At 46.2% G+C, this 17,708-nt stretch overlaps 1 pseudogene across 1 annotated transcript in view; it reads right to left on the bottom strand.

The window, feature by feature from the left end:
- LOC147717630 (E3 ubiquitin-protein ligase TRIM39-like) overlaps window positions 1-16,587 on the bottom strand; it is a 245,838-nt pseudogene extending 229,251 nt beyond the window's left edge. Inside the window, exon 1 of the transcript XR_015296081.1 lies at window positions 16,111-16,587. The product of XR_015296081.1 is annotated as an E3 ubiquitin-protein ligase TRIM39-like (transcript). The remainder of the gene's footprint in view (window positions 1-16,110) is intronic.
- Window positions 16,588-17,708: the final 1,121 nt, after the last annotated feature.

The raw sequence follows: 17,708 nt of genomic DNA, 5'->3' as shown, positions 1-17,708 counted from the left end.
AAATATCGTCAGCGTAGGCAGTGAACTTAATATTTAAATTCTTATAAACAAAACCAGAATAAGATGCGGAACGCCATATTTTTTCAAGAAAAGGTTCTAGAGCCAAAATAAAGAGAAGGGGAGATAGGGGGCAGCCTTGCCTGGTGCCCCTATGTAAAGGGAAATACGAAGATTGAACACCGTTAACCCAGATAGAGGTAGAAGGAGCAGAATATAAAAGGTGAATACGTTTAATGATGTGTGGACTGAAACCGTGCCAACAGAGAGCACCAAACATGAAATCCCAGCTAACCCTATCAAAAGCTTGGGGGTGCGGAGCTAGCCGCGGAACGCAATGGCCGCACTTTAGGTGAGCTCCTCCGGGTGCCCGCTTTCATCATCCTGATCCTACACTGCAGACGGTGTCCAAACTTCGGATACTCAGACAATATATACCCTGACACAGGACATTCACTCGACGGAAGTTTTTGCAAGAAACGAAGTCCCAGGCGCGGAGAAATATCGAATGAAAAGTTGCGGTGGCCTACGCAGTGGAAGACTGGCGTGCGACACCGGCGTAGAGTGGAAAGCAGGGCCGAGACGCAGAGCACGCAACTCGGACTCCGGTAGCCGCGCCCACCGCAGAGATCGCGCTGCCGGAGGCCGGTACATGCACCGACTCATTGCCTGCGAGAGATGATCTAACGCCCTCAACAGATACAGGTACGCCAGTCCCCTGCGCCATTCAAAAACTTGCCAAGCGTCATACATAGCAGCCCACGCAAGGCCGTTCGGCTGAACAGTGCGACTAAAGGAGGCGCGCTGCGGCGGTGACCGGGCCTTCTATTTTAATTCATCGGGGCGAAAGACACACGTTGCGGGCTGCTGGGCCACACGACCAAGAGTGACCATACTGACCGGCATAGCGAGGAGGAGTACCGATACATGCTGTGTGGAGGTCCGAAATAAGCGCACAGGGCGGCACAACCACTTGCAGCAACCGTAGCCCCCGGAGCACTCTGAGATATCCGTACGCAGTGGCTGGGTCACAGCGCCGCAGAACTAGTTAAGAGCGCATCACTGCCCATTGAATCCAGAGTGAGGAAATGTGCTACACCCTGGCCCAGGACATCTAGTGAGAAGACATAGAGGGTATAAGCGGCAGGCCCAGGCCGGCAGTAGGAGACGTACCCGAGCAAGAGGCGGACATTTGGGTACACTCAGCTACGCACCAACCGCGTTCATTAGCCCACAACGCAGACAGACACCTGTGCACAGTAAAGCACCAGCAGACTGAAATAGCGCCAATAGCATAGGGGACCACACTTGGGCCACAATGGGTAAGCCAGACCGGAACCAGGAAGTTACATTTCGATCAATCTAAAAAAACACCGGACTAACCCGGAGAAGACCACCAAACAAATCCAACGGCAACGCACAATTCGGGAGATCCCGCACCAGATAGTATACAATCAATGTTTGCTACAATCCAAACGGCGCCAACAAATATTGACGGGAAAATCGATAACCTCACACACAGAGTAGACCGCATGTCTGAATGACTAGACAGACATACCGAAAGGACAGACATGGCCGAACGCCGGATATCAGACTTGGAAGATATCAGCGCGCAAACAACATCAAAGCAGACTGGAGTGGACAAACAACTGGCTATTTTGACCGCTAAAGCCGAGGACTTGGAGGTCCGGTCTTCGTCGAAGGGACATTAAGCATGGGCGAATTTTGCGAATCTCGCGTTCACGAATTTTGCGGATTTGCGAACTCACAATCCGCAAAATCCGCAAATTCTCGCGAATTTCTTTTTTTGTGTGTTCGCGCGGGTTTCTGCCAGTTCGCGAGGGTTTTGTACAATTTCGCAAACGCGAACTTACCTGTCGGGTCGCAAGTTTTGCGAACTTGTTGTTTCTACGTGTCCAGCCTGTTTGGGACACTCTTCTTCATCACTGCCACTCTCTGTCACCACTGCCACTCTCTGACTACTCATGCCACCCTCTGGCCCACCCATGCCACCCTCTGTTTCATCACCGCACCCTCTGGTTGTCCAGTGTACATTATTTTCGGCAAAGCAAAGCACACCTTCCCTGCCTCAAGTGACCTGAATTAATTTGGGGCTGATTAATGTGTCACAGAATATTTTTTTAGCTGGCACCTGCTTCCTTAGTGCTTCCTGATTAGTGATCTTTTGCACTTGCTAAGTGCTTTCATTGTTGCAAAATTAGTTACAACACCTGCCCTGCCCCAACTGACAATAATGAATTAGGGGCTGATTAATGTGTCACTGGATTTGAACTTCTAGCCTGGCTCCTGCTTGTCTGCCTTAGCTGTAATTCAGGACCTTTGTGTAACTATTCTGAGGGTCAGAGCAGGGTCACATAATAGTTGCAAGTAGGCAACTGAACTCTGGAGGGGCCCCTCAGGAAGCACTACAGGAAATGGCTACTAATGATGAGCTTGAACTTTTGAACCTGGTAAGTAGTTTCAGTTTTGCTAAGATCGTATTTCTGCAATTTAGCGCTTATTCGCGGGGCGCGAGGTTGAACTGGGAAGCCGCGAACTCACACGAACAGTGCGAGCAAGCCATAAAATCCGCTGCTCGCGGATTTGCGGATTTTGCGGGAAATTCGCGAATCTCGCGGATTGCGAATTTACCGAAAATCTGCAAAATCCGCGAGTGAAACGGATTTTCCGCCCATGCTTAAGGGACATAGGCGAAGTGGGATGGGGTGGGACGGGGGGGGGGAAAGTTAAAAATTCACCGGGCAGCAGCAACACATTCTGTTCACAAAACATTACACAAAAGAGTGTAGTGATTCTAGAAACCATTGACGATGACTTACCTGTAACCCATGGCTGAGACGAGACAACAGGTTAGGACACTGACCCTGATGACCTTGAATGTGAGAGGCTTACAAGACCCGCGGAAAACCAGGAAAGTTCTTGCATACTTAGATAGACACAAAATAGACGTAGCATGTATTCAGGAAACACACACAGCGCCTCAACGAGAGTGCAGAGTGGGTTATAGATGGGCCCAATTCCGAGTGGCATCTTCTTACTCGAACTACGCCAGGGGGGTCTTGATACTGGTTAAGCGCAACATTCCCTTCACACTACTTAATGCGACCACAGACGATCAAGGGCGATATATTATACTCAGAGGTAATTTCGGTGGGACAGACCTTACAATAGTCAGGACACGGCCCAAATGTGGATGACCCGCAATTCTACGAAGACCTCTGGGGCAAACTCAAAGAGGCACAACCGACGTCCATAGTATGGGGGGGAGGGGCGATTTCAATACGTGCTTAGACCCACTACTAGATAGAGCCTCCGGTACCGAAAGACACGGTAAGCGAGCAGCCCGCTCGATTCTAGAGGGAATGAAGGAGTGGGCCATGGTGGACGTATGGCGTTTAAGACACCCAACGAGACGAGACGGTACATGCACCTCACTTACTCACAATACCTGGTCAAGATTAGACTTTTGGTTGACCACACAGGACGTTAGTACCTGGACAAAGGAAATAGAACACCTACCTAAGACTCTATCAGATCATTCCCCTGTGCGACTGGTGATAGAGATCCCCACACATACACCTAGGGAATTCACATGGCCACTTAGACCATCAGCACTAAAAGATTAAGTCTTCCGGGGTGAACTGAAACAAGCTATAGAAGATTTTTTCCAGATCAATGCTGGGACAGTGGAGAGCTATAGGACGCTATGGGAGGCCTTCAAAGTAACAATAAGGAGCCATTGAATCAGCAAGCATGCTGGTATCCTTAGAGATATTAGGCAACAACTAAACATGGTAGAACAAGATCTCTGTACACTGGAAGCCGAGTATTCCACCACACTACAAGATACTCTTTTAGCAGACATCCGTAGCAAAATGGACACATATAACGAATACGCAAACACTGAAATAAAATACCTTTCCAAACAATACACGGCTAGGCCGTATGGAGAGGGTGGGAGACCAGGCGGAGCATTATCACAGAAAATCAGACCAACGCAGGGATCAGCACTCATTACAACCATCACGACAGACCAAGATGTACAGATATACGACACTCCATCCATCCTAGACAGTTTCAGGATATTGTACACAACACTGTACACCGCAAAGTCGCCACACGTACAAAAAGATATTCATGAGTACCTTGATGATATAGGCCTGGCTTGGCTCTCTGACACCCACAGGGAATATTTAGGGCATCATATTACTGAGGACGAATTTAGAGATGCGATTAACTCATTGCCAAATAATAAAGCTCCGGGGATGGACGGCATACCAGGAGAATTCTACAAAGAATTTAAAGACTTGTTGATTCCACAATTAGCTCAGATGTTCCAGGAAGCATATGAAGAGGGAGCCCTTCCGATGACGTTACGGGAAGCACTGCTAATAGCTTTTCCAAAACCTGGTAAAGACCCCAGCTTTTGCGAATCATACCGCCCTCTCTCCTTTATAAATATAGACGCGAAAATATTGGCCAAGATATTGGCAAATCCTATACAACCACTGCTAAAACTCCTGGTGCTCCCGGATCAGGCGGGATTTATCCCCACACGATCCACAACCCACAACATTCGCACAATCTTCACGATGTACCACAGCCTACATCCCGAGATACCGGCAGCAGCTGCACTATTAGATGCGGCAAAAGCTTTCAACTCGGTGGAGTGGGATTTCAGGATCACCGTCCTGTCCAGAATGGGATTCCCAACTGCCTTTCTGAAACGGATTGCCCTGTTGTATAATGGCCCCAGAGCAAGAGTGTGCATCAACAGGCACACATCCCGGCAATTTGAGATAACCAGTGGAACGAGGCAGGGATGCCCACTGTCCCCTATCCTGTTCGCGCTTACACTAGAGCCCCTCGCATGAAAAATCAGGCAAAAACACCCGGAAACGGCACTCCAGTTTAGTCTCCGGCCTGTGGGCATCTCCCTATACGCCGATGATATGGTCCTGTACACTAGACACCCAGATAAGAATCTAAATCCACTAATTAGGGAATATATTAAATTCGAACAATACTCAGGCCTTAGCATAAATTGGAACAAATCAGTAGTGATCCCTTTAACTGAAACAACCCCGGAACCGACGCTAGATTACCCATTGAAATGGGTCACAGATCCGATGAAGTACCTTGGAGTATGGGTGCACCGAGACCCAGAAACGGTGATAAGGGCGAATTATGGAGTGGCAATGAACGAACTGGAAGACCAAATTGAAAAATGAATTAGATTGCCTCTATATATGGCTGACCGCATAGCTCTCCTAAAGATGATAGTTTTACCCAGATTCCTCTATCTGTTCTGGAATATCCCTATATGGCTTACGACTGCGTTCTTTGCCAGACTACGTACAGCGCTACAACGGCTAAGGTGTGCCGGAAAACAGCCCAGGGTGAGTTGGAAAGTCCTCATGAAACCGTACCACCAGGGAGGCTTTGCCGCCCCCGATCTGCAACTGTACTACTACTGTGCACAGGCACATCATGCCCATTATTGGTCGCAACCACACTCCCATATTCCACATATCGCAGTGGAAACCGACAGTGTCCGCCCGCACAGACTAACAGAATACATAGCAGATCCAGTGAGGAACTATCCTAACGGTGTAATACACCCAGTCAAATGCACATCCAGAGCATGGCACGTGCTGGCGACAAGGGCAGGGAAATAGCCCATATACGCACCAGCGCTCCCTTTGGTGCATCATCCCAAACTGTCAGTCACACAAGAGCAGAACATGATGACGACACTGAAGGAAATGGGACTAGCAACGATGAGCGCGATATTCCCACATAACACATTCATTCCACTAACATGCCCCTCCCTAAGCACGCACCAAGCACCGCTAAAAACGTTCGCTTACCTCAGATTAAGGGCAGCGATAAAAGACTTATAGAATACGTTCCCAGCCGAAAACACAACAGTGCAGGCATTACAGACGTTGCTCACAGCACCAACGCGTGACAAACTAGTCACAAAACTATATACCACATCGCAGAACGAACAGTACTCAGATCCAGATAGGGCATTGGCACGATGGGTAGAGACCACTGGGGTACCTATCTCGGAAGACGACTGGAACTATAACTGCACACAGCTGCATTTACTCACACCAAATTGTAATTTACTAACTATACACTTTAGATTCCTCCATCAGACCTACTAAACACCTGACAAACTGTATTGCTATGGCCTCAGGGCAGACGATAAATGCCGCGGATGCTCTGCCCCCGGGCAGATTTTGTCCATACAGCCTGGTCGTGCCCTACACTGGAAAAGTACTGGTGTGAGGTGTTGACAGTGCTGGCCCGAATGCTGTCTGAGCCGATCCCCAATGCACCCATTGTGTGCCTACTGGGCACCTATAAGCTTAAACAGCCTAAAAGGCGCAAACTGCTAGTGGTGGCACTCTTACTGGCAAAAAGGCGAGTTGCAATTAAATGGGGCAGTAAACGACCACCTCAGTTCAAGGACTGGCTGTCTGAAATGACATATTGCAAAGAGACACTGGGAACCTACGAGGACGAGCTACCGCACGCATCTAGGCCCAAAGACTTTTGGCAGCCATTCCAAGACTATTTAATCCAACAACAGGAGGAACAGCAATCAGAAGCCGGGAGGGGGGCGGGTGGGAGTGGGGGACTCTCTGGCCCGGGGAGCTCGGAGTCATGCTTATAGATCTGACTAACTATGTAATTGCCACAGGCGTTAGTATACTGATGCCAGTAAAGGTTGCGTGGGTACATTCCAGTGCCTGTAATATTGTCGAGTATCAATGCCCAGGTTTGGATCATTAGGATAATGTAAGATCATCTTTACTATATAATAACTATGTAGTAGTACAGTGGAATGTACGTAGAGATTGATACATATATATGTACTATTGTATAATGTCTATATGTTGCTGCTTGATGAAATAAAAAAATAAAAAAACCCTATCAAAAGCTTTTTTAGCATCCAGAGTAATGGCAGCGAGTGGGGAATTCAATTTAGAGGCAAGGTGAATAATGTTAAGGAGAGTTCTAGAATTATCTGTGATAGACCTACCTTTGACAAAACCAGATTGGTAGATGTTAATGAGGTCGGGAATAACAGAATTTAATCGGGAAGCTACAATTTTGGCATAGATTTTGCAATCAGTATTGATTAATGAAATAGGCCGATACTTTTTACAGAGAGAGGGATCTTTATCTTTTATTGGAAGCAGGCATAGCATAGCTTGGGTGAAGGAACCTTTAGATTCACCCATGGAGAGGAAATGAGCAATCAATGAGATTAAATGTGGTAATAAAAAATTCTTAAAATGAAAATAGAAACGGACAGTAAAGCCGTCGGGACCGGGTGATTTATCTTTAGGTAAGAGAGTAATGGCCTGGAGAATCTCTTTTTCGGAAATGGGGGCATCAAGAGAGGAGAAATCAACATCAGCAGTTGGAGATTTAGGAATAGTTTGGAAAAATGAATCTATTTGATCAGAGGACGGCGTCGATTCAGGTGTGTATAGAGAGGAGTAGTACTGAACAAAGCAATCAAGGATCTTATCATCCGTGCAATGACGGATTCCCTGAACGTCGGTAATAACAGCTATTTTGGACTTCTGTTTCTTTATTTTGAGATAGTTAGCAAGTGATTTACCAGCTTTATTGCGCCCACCATACATTTTTGAGTTAAATTTAAGAAGGTTATTACATGCCGCATCCCAAGAATATTTATTGAATTGAATTTTAGCTTTGACAAGGGAGGAGAGGGCGTCAGCACAAATGGAGGTGTTTTCACCTAGAGGGAGGTGTGTTCCCCTATAGGGAGGTGTGTTCCCCTTTTACTGTGAGCTCCTACATTACAGTCTTATTCTGTTTTTCATAGAGGAGTGTTCCCCTATAGGGAGGTCGTTTCCCCTATTACATTTTATTCTGTTTCTCAGGAAGGAGTGTTCACCTATAGGGAGGTAGTTCCCCTATTACATTTTGTTCAGTTTCTCAGGGAGGAGTGTTCTTCTATAGGGAGGTAGTTTCCCCTATTACATTTTGTTCAGTTTCAAAGGGAGGGTGTTCCCCTATAGGGAGGTGGTTTCCCCTATTATGCATTGCTCAGTTTCTAAGGGAGGTGTATTCCCCTATAGGGAGGTGGTTTTCCCTATTACGTATGTTCAATTTCAAAGGGAGGTTTATTCCCCTATTGGTCGTCAAAGGAGCTGAATCAGATCCTGGTCTCAAATCCATCACATTGGAAGACAAAGGAAGCGATTCCTGCTCAGATGAACATTTTGAAACTCTGCTCAAATTTCAAATCTTATTGTCAACAGTTTTCCCAGCATTTTTAAAAAATTCTTAACACGACAAGGCATGCCAAATTTTGAACACTTCACCCTCTTCCTTGGGGATTTTATCCTCACCCACTCTCCTACTTTGACACATGTCTCTTTAACAGCTTTCCTCATTTCATACACTGTCTTAGACTTCAACTTCTTTTCTTCCTCTTTGGCTTCCCAACCTGTAGGCAGACAATTTTCCTTATCAACCTTCAATCTTTTCTCAATGAGCCATCCAAGGCTGACCTCACAATAGGGTAACCTCCCCTTAAACAAACAAAAAGGCAACACCCCAGTACTGGAATGAGGAGTCAACCTGTACTCTCTCAATTTCTTCCTCAAAACCTTCAACCCAGTTGGACACACAAACTAGGGACAATTGCAGACTCTCTTTTAAAACTGTAACAAAACGTTCAACAACACAATTGGACTCCGGATGATAGAGTGAAGCTTTCTTATGCTTCACACCTCTCTCTCTCTCTCTCTCTCTAAGAAACTCTTCAACTTGCCCAGAGGTGAATTGCAACCCATCGTCTGTAAGAAGACTGGAGGGAAAACCCTCTCTCTCTAACAACTCCTCTAAGAATTTTATCACATCACAGACTCAATTGAATTCACAATTTTGATTTCTGGCCACAGTGAAAACATGTCTAACCAAACAAAAACATATCTGTCCTGCGAACTGACCCTCACAGGACCAAGAATATCCATGGAAATGTCGACCCATGGACCAGTAGCTCTCTCCCTGACAACCATGGGCTGCGTCCTATACTTTAACACCTTGTCACCCCTTGCACAATCCAAACACTCTCTAACCTCCCTCTCAATCATCAAATCCATTGACGGCCACCAGAACTTCTCTCTGACCCTTTCTTTAGTTTTAGAAATGCCCATATGACTGGAATGAGCCCTCTTTACCAAAACAAGTCTCAAATCTTCAGGAGGAACAAGCTTACTCCCTCTCATTTGCAAATCCTCAACAATAGAGAGTTAATTGCGAACTTTCCAAAAACCCAATAACTCCGCCCCACACTTATCATTTGCATCACATTCTGTAAACAAACATCCTTTTCTAGCGAAGTCCTCTACTCCGTCTCTTGTATAATCCCTTCAGTAACGAAACACACATTGAAATCTTCGTCAAAGTCTTCACCAGCAAAGCTCTCCTCTAAAGAGTCTACATCACATGCAGATTCGGTAACTAACCTTAAAAGACAATCTGCCTGCAAGTTGCAAGCACCAGGGACATAGTTTATCTCAAAATCAAACTCTTGAAGAGCAATAACCCATCTACGTATGCGTAGATGGTTATTGGTCCACACCTTTTTTTGAAAAGACCTTCTTGAGAGGTTTGTGATCTGTCTTTATTTCAGATTTGTGCCCCAAAGAAACTTACTCAGTTTTCTTTCAGTCCAAAATACAGCCAAAGCCTCAATAACTGAATAATTAATTTCAGCACCACCAGACCTTTCCGAATAAAAGAAATTGTCCTACATTCACCTCCTAATCTTTGCAATGAGACACCTCCCAAACCTCTACAGCTAGCGTCAGTCATCACAATCACATCATCATTGACATCGAAACTCCCAAGGTCAGACGTATTTTTCAATCTAGATTGATATCTATGAATTCAGTTTTGCATAAATTGGACCAGACAAATTCTGTGTTTTTCTTTAACAAAAATCTTAAAGATAACGACCTCTCAGCAAATTAGGGATAAATTTGTTGCAGAATTCGGCCATTCCCAAGAACTTAACCAATTCATCTCTATTCTTCGGAGAAGACAAATTCTCTGTTGTATCAACCAACAACTTTTTAGGTTGAATTCCACTGTTTGTGAGGAGATGTTCCAAATACTCAATCCCTTAAACTCCAAACTTGCACTTTACCCATTTAAGAATCAAACCAGACTTCAACAAGGGATCTAAAACCTCACAAAGCCTTGTGTTGTGTTCCATTTCAGTTGAACCAGACACCAATATGTCATCTTGTTAGATCTTCACTCCCACCACACCCTTCAATATCTTTTCCATAGCCCGCTGAAAAACTGAAGCGGCCGAAATTAGAAATGCATGTCACCGTGTACAATGACCAACAAGGATTGAAGGTAAGCGTGTCACCGTGTAGGTTAAACACTAATGAAGACAAGCGATCAATAAAGATGTGCGTGTCAGCGTAGTAAAGCTGGTAAACAAATATTCAAAAAGTGTGCGCATCAAAACCTCAACCAATAATGATAGGCAGGATAAAGAAGTATGCGTATCAAAAGAACCAAGGTGTGCGTGTCACCGCGTCAATAAAGTGAGCCATTAGTGACACGTAAATGACCAAAGGTGTGCGCATCACTGTGTAATAGGGCAGATGGAAGAAAACAGATGTGAGTGATAGAGCACAAACAGTAAGTCTGCTCTTCCAATATTTCAGAGGAGAGTAGTCACGCAGGATGAGGGGCTGTGTTTCAGTGCAAATTTCCAATAATTTACTACATGCTCTTTATAGATGGCCGCAAGGGTAGTCATGCAACATAAAACGTTGGGTTTCAGTGACGAGGAACAAAGAAACAATCAGAGGAACAAGAAAGTCCAATACGTCACAGTGATCTCTAGTCGCAGCTGAGTCCATGCGCGAGAGGCACAGAGCGCAAGCTCAGGAGAGCTTGAGTAACAGTTGTCTCGCAGTTATATTAAATATATCAAATAGAAATTCAAAGTACTTGCTGTGAGTTAAATCGGAGTATTTGTGTTGAGGTCCAGTGTCCTTTAATAGTGGAAACTCTTCAGCTTGACTCTCTTTCCGGTACATGTCCCTCATTTCCGTTTCCTTGAGAACAGGCTTGTACACACGTGGGTGGTTCCAAGTCGTCGTAAGTGTAATAAGGATGATCCAGGCGATTGTAGAGAGTTTAAAGTAAGCTTTATTTAGGTTTCCAGAAATGTAGACAACGGGCGCCACCAGGAGGCAAAAGAAAACTGCCCCCTCTCACCGCAATAAATCACAGATGCTTTATGCCGCCAAAGGGCTCCAGGCACCACGCAACAGGACAGCAGGGGGACAACAGCGTATCCAGCGAAACAAAGAGACCACAACCACGACCTGACCCGATGGCATGACCAGGAGATACCAAAAGAACGGCCAGATGGGCAGGTAGAAGTACCTCGCCCCAACCCAAGATGCGCTGGAAGTGGCGCGGAATCTGCACCGAACTTTAGGGACTCCTCCCGGGGGTCCCCACACCTCGACGTGGGAATGTGCTTAATGTGGCACTTAGGTGACCATCCTTTTGAGCGGGCACACTGCGTGTGCCGCGGGCAGCCTCAGTTGAGATACACTTACCATAGAGAGAGTACAGGCACCATGGCGACTGTGACAAGAAACAAATCCAGTTCTAGTTATTAATTGTCTACGAAAAGGGTTGAAGGAAAAGATGTTCCGGAACCAGAGTGATTCCTCGTCTCACAGGACAAGTATAATTCAGAGCATGAGGGAGGGGATGCAAGGTCAGGTGAAGAAAATCTGGGCCTGGGGCTTTAGCAGGTATAATGGCATCTAACGAGCTCATAATCACCTTCCTAGTAAATACAATTATGCCTAGTTGGACGTCCAAGCTGGGGGGCTCTGTAGTATTACCTAAAGAATATAGCGCATTAAAATGATTGTACCATTCTAATGATGTAATATTGTTGGCCAGGGGAGGGTTACGTTCAAAATTTGCCTTGGACACTAACAGCCAGAATTATCGAGGGTCAGGATGACCAATAGCCTCCTCTAGTTCTTCCCATCTCCCTCTGGCTATGCCCTGTACCTGTTTATAGGCCCTTCTGCATTCACGGATGCTTACTGGGTCCCTATTTTTAATAGCTGTGGTCAATCTTGCTCTAGCAAGCCTACAGTCTATATTGTACCACGGATTTGCTCCAAGGCGGCTACCCTGGAAGGATCTTGTCTTTGAAAAGGGGATGTAAAAGAAGGTAGCCAATTGCTTGAAGAATTTTCCGTGAATGGCACTACAGGTGTTCAAGGAGTGAGAGTCGATACTTGCTGCTTCTAATATCGATAAATACTCAGCTAGAACTTCGTTGATCTTTTGAATTTTAAGTTTGTCCGCCAGGACCATGGGCCATTTAAGCCGGTGCTTATCATTTGTGGCACTCAACTCCCTTGTGCATAGTGGGGCAGTAGAGTCCTGCCGAATACTCCCCCATAGATGGCTAATAGATAAGTGTAGGGAGTTGTGATCAGTGTCACAGGCCTGGTGTATAAGCATGTCCTGGACTTGAGGCCACAGGGTCAGATCCACTAATATATAGTCGATCCGACTTGACCCCTTTGTTCCTATAAAGGTCATCCCACCACTTCTGTCGGAATTGGTTCGTCCATTGGTAGCCCTTAGCCTGTATTCCAGGGAGATTGCGTCCAGTTGGAGGGCAGCATGGGACCATTTTTTGATTGGGGGTAATTCCAACGAGGGTACCCTCCAAACTTTGTCCTCTTCAGACACGTCAAGGGACTCGATCCAATCCAGGGGTTCGAATATAACATCAAAATCACCACCAATTATCAGCAGATAGCTGATATTCCGGTCACCCAATAAGTTATCCAAGGCAAGGAGAGTCGGTGAGCTACCACCTCTAGTGCTCCTGGCATATACATTGTACATATCGACAGTTAATCCATTCCACTGGGCTAGCCTAATCCCCAAAATGTCTGGGTTATTGGTAGCCAGCTCATTTATTTCGCAGTTCAGGGAAAGATTTACCAAAATAAGTAGGCCCCCTGAAGCCCGACCCGCTTTAGCAGAAACTGATGGTTTAAAAAAGGACTTAAACCCAGGAATATGTATGGGAGTCTGGAACCAGGTTTCCTGAAATTAACATATTTCCTGTTGAGAAACCAGGTCCAACCAATGTGGACAGTTACACTTTCAACTAATACCGGTCAGGTTCCATGAGAGGATATTCATTGTTTCCCCATTAACTGATTCTTCCTGGACCTGGAAAGATGGTAACACTTGCAAGATAGGCACAACTCCACTGTCAGTCCTTCTATCTAGATCGCTGACCTGAGATCGAGTATTCGCTGATAATGACAAGTTGAAATGGTCAAGCTCTGCTGGGGAACAACTTGTCCGCTCTTGCTCAACCGGGCACCCCTCAGGGTGTAAATGGAAAGGGGCTATGGAGATCATCCGGACGTATTAAAGCTATTCAGTACTGGCTTAGGAGGTAAAAGAATAAGTCAATTAATCTGTGAGAGTGATGAGGACGGTGAAGCTAGGGGTGCATTGCTCACAGATCCGAGTCATTGGTGTTGCAAGGATGCCATAGGGCTGATGCAAGCGGGAAAAAAGGCCCTGTGACTGCTGTTGGTGTTGGTTTAGTGGGCTCCTCTGGGCCCGGTGCCCCCATGCGACTGCACCTGCTGCACCAATGGTAACTACACCCTTGATCCGAGTAAAGAAGTGACGCGGTTGACAGAATGACACAGAAGACAGAACAAATGTGGACGAATTCTTACTGTGGCCATGATCTTCACCGAGAGGAATTGCCACACTGCACGCATGAGTTCAACAGATTCAGCCGAAAGTGGGTCACAGAAGTGGAAGAAGAGTGCCTGATTGAGGTGCCATGCCTGGGCTCACTGAGCGCCTCCTTTTGTCTCCTTTTGAGATGAAGGAGGCACATTGGAGGCATAGGTGTGCAGGAGGTGAGAGGCTGGAGTTTGTTTATTGGTGCTTTGGAAATTTGTTGTTGCCTTTAACTGGGCAGAAGCAACAGTGTGCAGTGGTTTGAGGGTAATATAAGGAGGAGGTATGAGGACGCAGAGGTGGCTCAGTGAGTACACTGTGGCCTGCACATTAAGAGATTTGATGCCAGCAGGCCCACTTAGCCTTCAATCCTAATGAGCTCGGTCTATTGAGCACAAGTAACCTGGTGATTATATTAGATAATGGTGACACAAGCTATTTACGGCTGTTACAGATGGTGAAACTACGTATGAAGAGCCATGTCAACCAAGTTATTTTTATGACAAGATAACCACGTGTATGCTACCAAGTCGGCGAACCGCAAATCACTGCACATGCCAGGTAGGGGAGGGGGTGTTATGGTTCAGGGGTGTCTTTTCCCAACTCTTGATGTTGTGAATGAGGGCTGCTCCTGTTCCAGAAACAGGGAAAAATAAGGCATTTCTCCTTCTACTATAACACAGAGGACGGGTGAATGGGAGGCAAGCGGGTTATCTACTGGTTTAAAACTCAGAGGAATCAGATATGCGGCATCCAAATGTTATGTGACAGCTACGCTTGTGGAGCTGGCGCAGTTCCTTGAGGTACCAAACCCCGTCTGTTGCACACGCACGCACGACTCGAAGCAAATAAAAGAAAGAAATTTGTAGAAAGAAACAGACACGGAGGTTGAACTTTACCAGACCCCAGACAACGAGCGCACCTCCAGCCAGTGTGCGTGTATGGCCACCGATGTAGTAATCAGCGGCACTGCTATGCAGCGTACGGTTGAATTAAAAAAAAAGTTCTTACCCCCAAGTCAAAACGTTGCGCCAGGGAGGAGATGCAGCAAAATAAACAAGTGAAAGCACTCCATGCACGCATTCTGCAGAAACACCATCACGAGCCATACACGTGCACATCGACTGTCCAGGCAAGTGCACATCTCCTGTCCCCCTTCGGACGCAAAACCCACAACAATAGATCTCGCCAAGGAGTGCGGCACAAGCGCTGCATCGCTAGGAGAGACCTGAAAAATTGGTTGCGATTCCCATTCCAGGGAGGTCTTTGTATTTTGTCAGTGTCATGACATTTGCAGGATTGGCTCTGATGCACCAGAACAGCTAAACGTAAAAGCAGGTTATTATCATTATCAGAATCACCAGGCCCATAAAAATGCTTAAGTCACCTCAGTATCACAGAGTACGTTTTGGTCTAAGAATCCAGGCCCTTATGTACCATAGAATTTACCCACAGACATAAAATGGGTAAAACCCTTTGATACATGCACCCCCCTTTCCTCCAAAAGCAAACCAAGGTCAGTCCCACCCTATCCCTGACTTGTAAGGCAAGATAAAAACTGTATGATATAGTGACTTATTGATATCTCATGCCCATAGTCACATGATAGTGCAGATGAACTGTATGCAGTTTGTAAGGATAATAGCAGACACAGGATATACATGAATGGGTAAAAGCCAATAAGTCTGGCATTGGCCTCCAGCCATTTGGCTTTGTCCAAACTTGTTTTGTAATTTTTTTTGCACACTTACTGTTGGTAAAGCTGCTGGGCCCTCGTCAACCTAAAAACAACATTGGCTAAAAAGCAAAAATACTTTTTGGGCCATAGAAATCCCTGACATTGTGAGCAGATGCGCTCTTTGTGTAAGAGCAGAATGCCTTCACTTGCAGTGAAGTTAGCCAATGGCTGAAGTAGGCGGACCCGTTTGCGTATGCTGTAAGGGGCGGAAGGGATATGTGAATGACACAATAACAGACCAATAAATGAAAAGGGCATGCTAAAAGCCCCATATAAGTAGGCACAGTATGCATATAATTTTGGTAAAATCAAAAGGTCTTAGGTAACACTATAACTAGTAGGTACCTCTTACACTGTAGTAGTCCAGAGAAGCCTCTGGAATGGTGAGTAGCAAATGCGAGCTTGAATCCGCCCCTTACCCTCACCTCCAGCAGATGCAACTTGTGCTCCAGGGCAGCCACTCGAATTGCAGCAGTGTTGCCTGCCCCTATACCCCAGCTCTGTAGCACACATACCTTGTACTCCTGGGCAGCCTCTCGAATGGGGAGCACTGTGTGAGGCTTGTGATCACGTGACATGCTGCAGACCACACAGATGGGCTCCTGGTCATCTTCACAGAACAGTTTCAGTTTCTCTTTCGTGTTCTCGGCACAGATTCGCCTCCTCGGGGGTCGCACTCAGTAAGTCAAGATGTTTCACCGTTTCCACCACATTTGCCAATCTCTTGTTCGGTCGGAGTTTCTTACTTTGACAGGTTTCTCTACACTCAGGACAGGGAAAGTCTGTCTGCAGCCCCTCCCAGCACCGATTGATACAGGAAAGACAGAAGATGTGTCCGCACTCCACAGACACCGGTTCTGTAAAATATTCCAGGCATATGGAGCACGTGGCCTCTTCCTTCAAATTTAGGAGATGGATAGATGCAGCCATGTTCCTGCTGATATACAAGGTGACGAAGTTAAGTTTCGTTTCTGCCAGTTTGTGAAGTGGGAGTGTCTGTCTTTACTTCCTTCTACAGCTTCGTGGAGAATTGGGTTTTGATTGGTTATTGCTCATGCACATAAAGCTAACCTGGGAGCGTCTGCACCAGAGTAGGGCGTGTCTGCGGCTGAGCTGGGAGTGTCCTCAGATTATATGTTGTGTCTGCATGTGAGCAATTTATGTTTGAATCTGTACCGGGGCGTCTACCTCTGGGAAGGCCCGAATCTCTGCTGAGAGTGCTGCCTCTAGAGGTGGGAGTCGTTGCTGCAGAAAAAGCAGTGCCTCTACGTCTGGGCTGTTTACTGAAACGCGTTTCACATGCTGGCTGTTAATGGTAAAATCAAAACTACAAGTTCCAGGCTGCACAGCTGCAGTGAGCTAAACATACAGGACAGTCCTTAAATGTCCTACGCTTCATGGAACACTTGTCAGCCTTGGCACTGCGGTTTCTTGTGTCTGGGATTGTGCTGTGATTATCTGCACCAAGAGCTGTGTGTGTGTTTGCCTCTGATTTCACACTGCCTGACACTAGTGTAACTTGGGGGCGTTTGCCTCTGAGCTGGCAGCGTCAACAACTTACCTGGCACTGTCTGCACCTTTAAAGGGGGAACTGGGAAACCAATGGAGGACGAGCGCTGGTAAAGCCAACAGGCCTTGACAATTGCTAAGTGAAATTGATTCTTCATAGATTGGCAAGTTGGTGTGTGTTTCTGAATGGATGTTGCGTTATGTTTGTTATGAAATGTTTTATAGTGTCTAATTACCTGTACGATTATCGTGTCACTTAGCAGGTGTGTGGTGGTGGCCTCGAAGGGCCCTACTTAAAGAGCTAGTTCTTTAGCTTTTTACAGAATTCAAGCAGTGATGAGGAGGCTCTAAAGTGGTGTCCAAGGTCGGTCCACGCTTTATGAGCGATGCATGAGGGAGAACGACCTCCTGCTCTGCTTTTGTGTATGCATGGTATATATGCAAGTGAGAGTCCAGCTGAGCACCAGTGCCTTGTGGGTTGCTCAGGTAGGCATGTCCTGTGTTGTGTGGTGCTTTGCATGTGTGGGTTGAATTGTGCATGTTTATGTAATGATGCCTGTTGTCTCCAATTATGACAGGACACAGCGTGAGGTTCATACGCTAT

Source organism: Lissotriton vulgaris, chromosome 5 (assembly GCF_964263255.1).
Source record: "Lissotriton vulgaris chromosome 5, aLisVul1.2, whole genome shotgun sequence".
In the NCBI taxonomy this organism is placed as follows: Eukaryota; Metazoa; Chordata; class Amphibia; order Caudata; family Salamandridae; genus Lissotriton; species Lissotriton vulgaris.
Note: the sequence above shows the minus strand (reverse complement) of the source record. Positions and strands in the feature narration are given on the sequence as shown.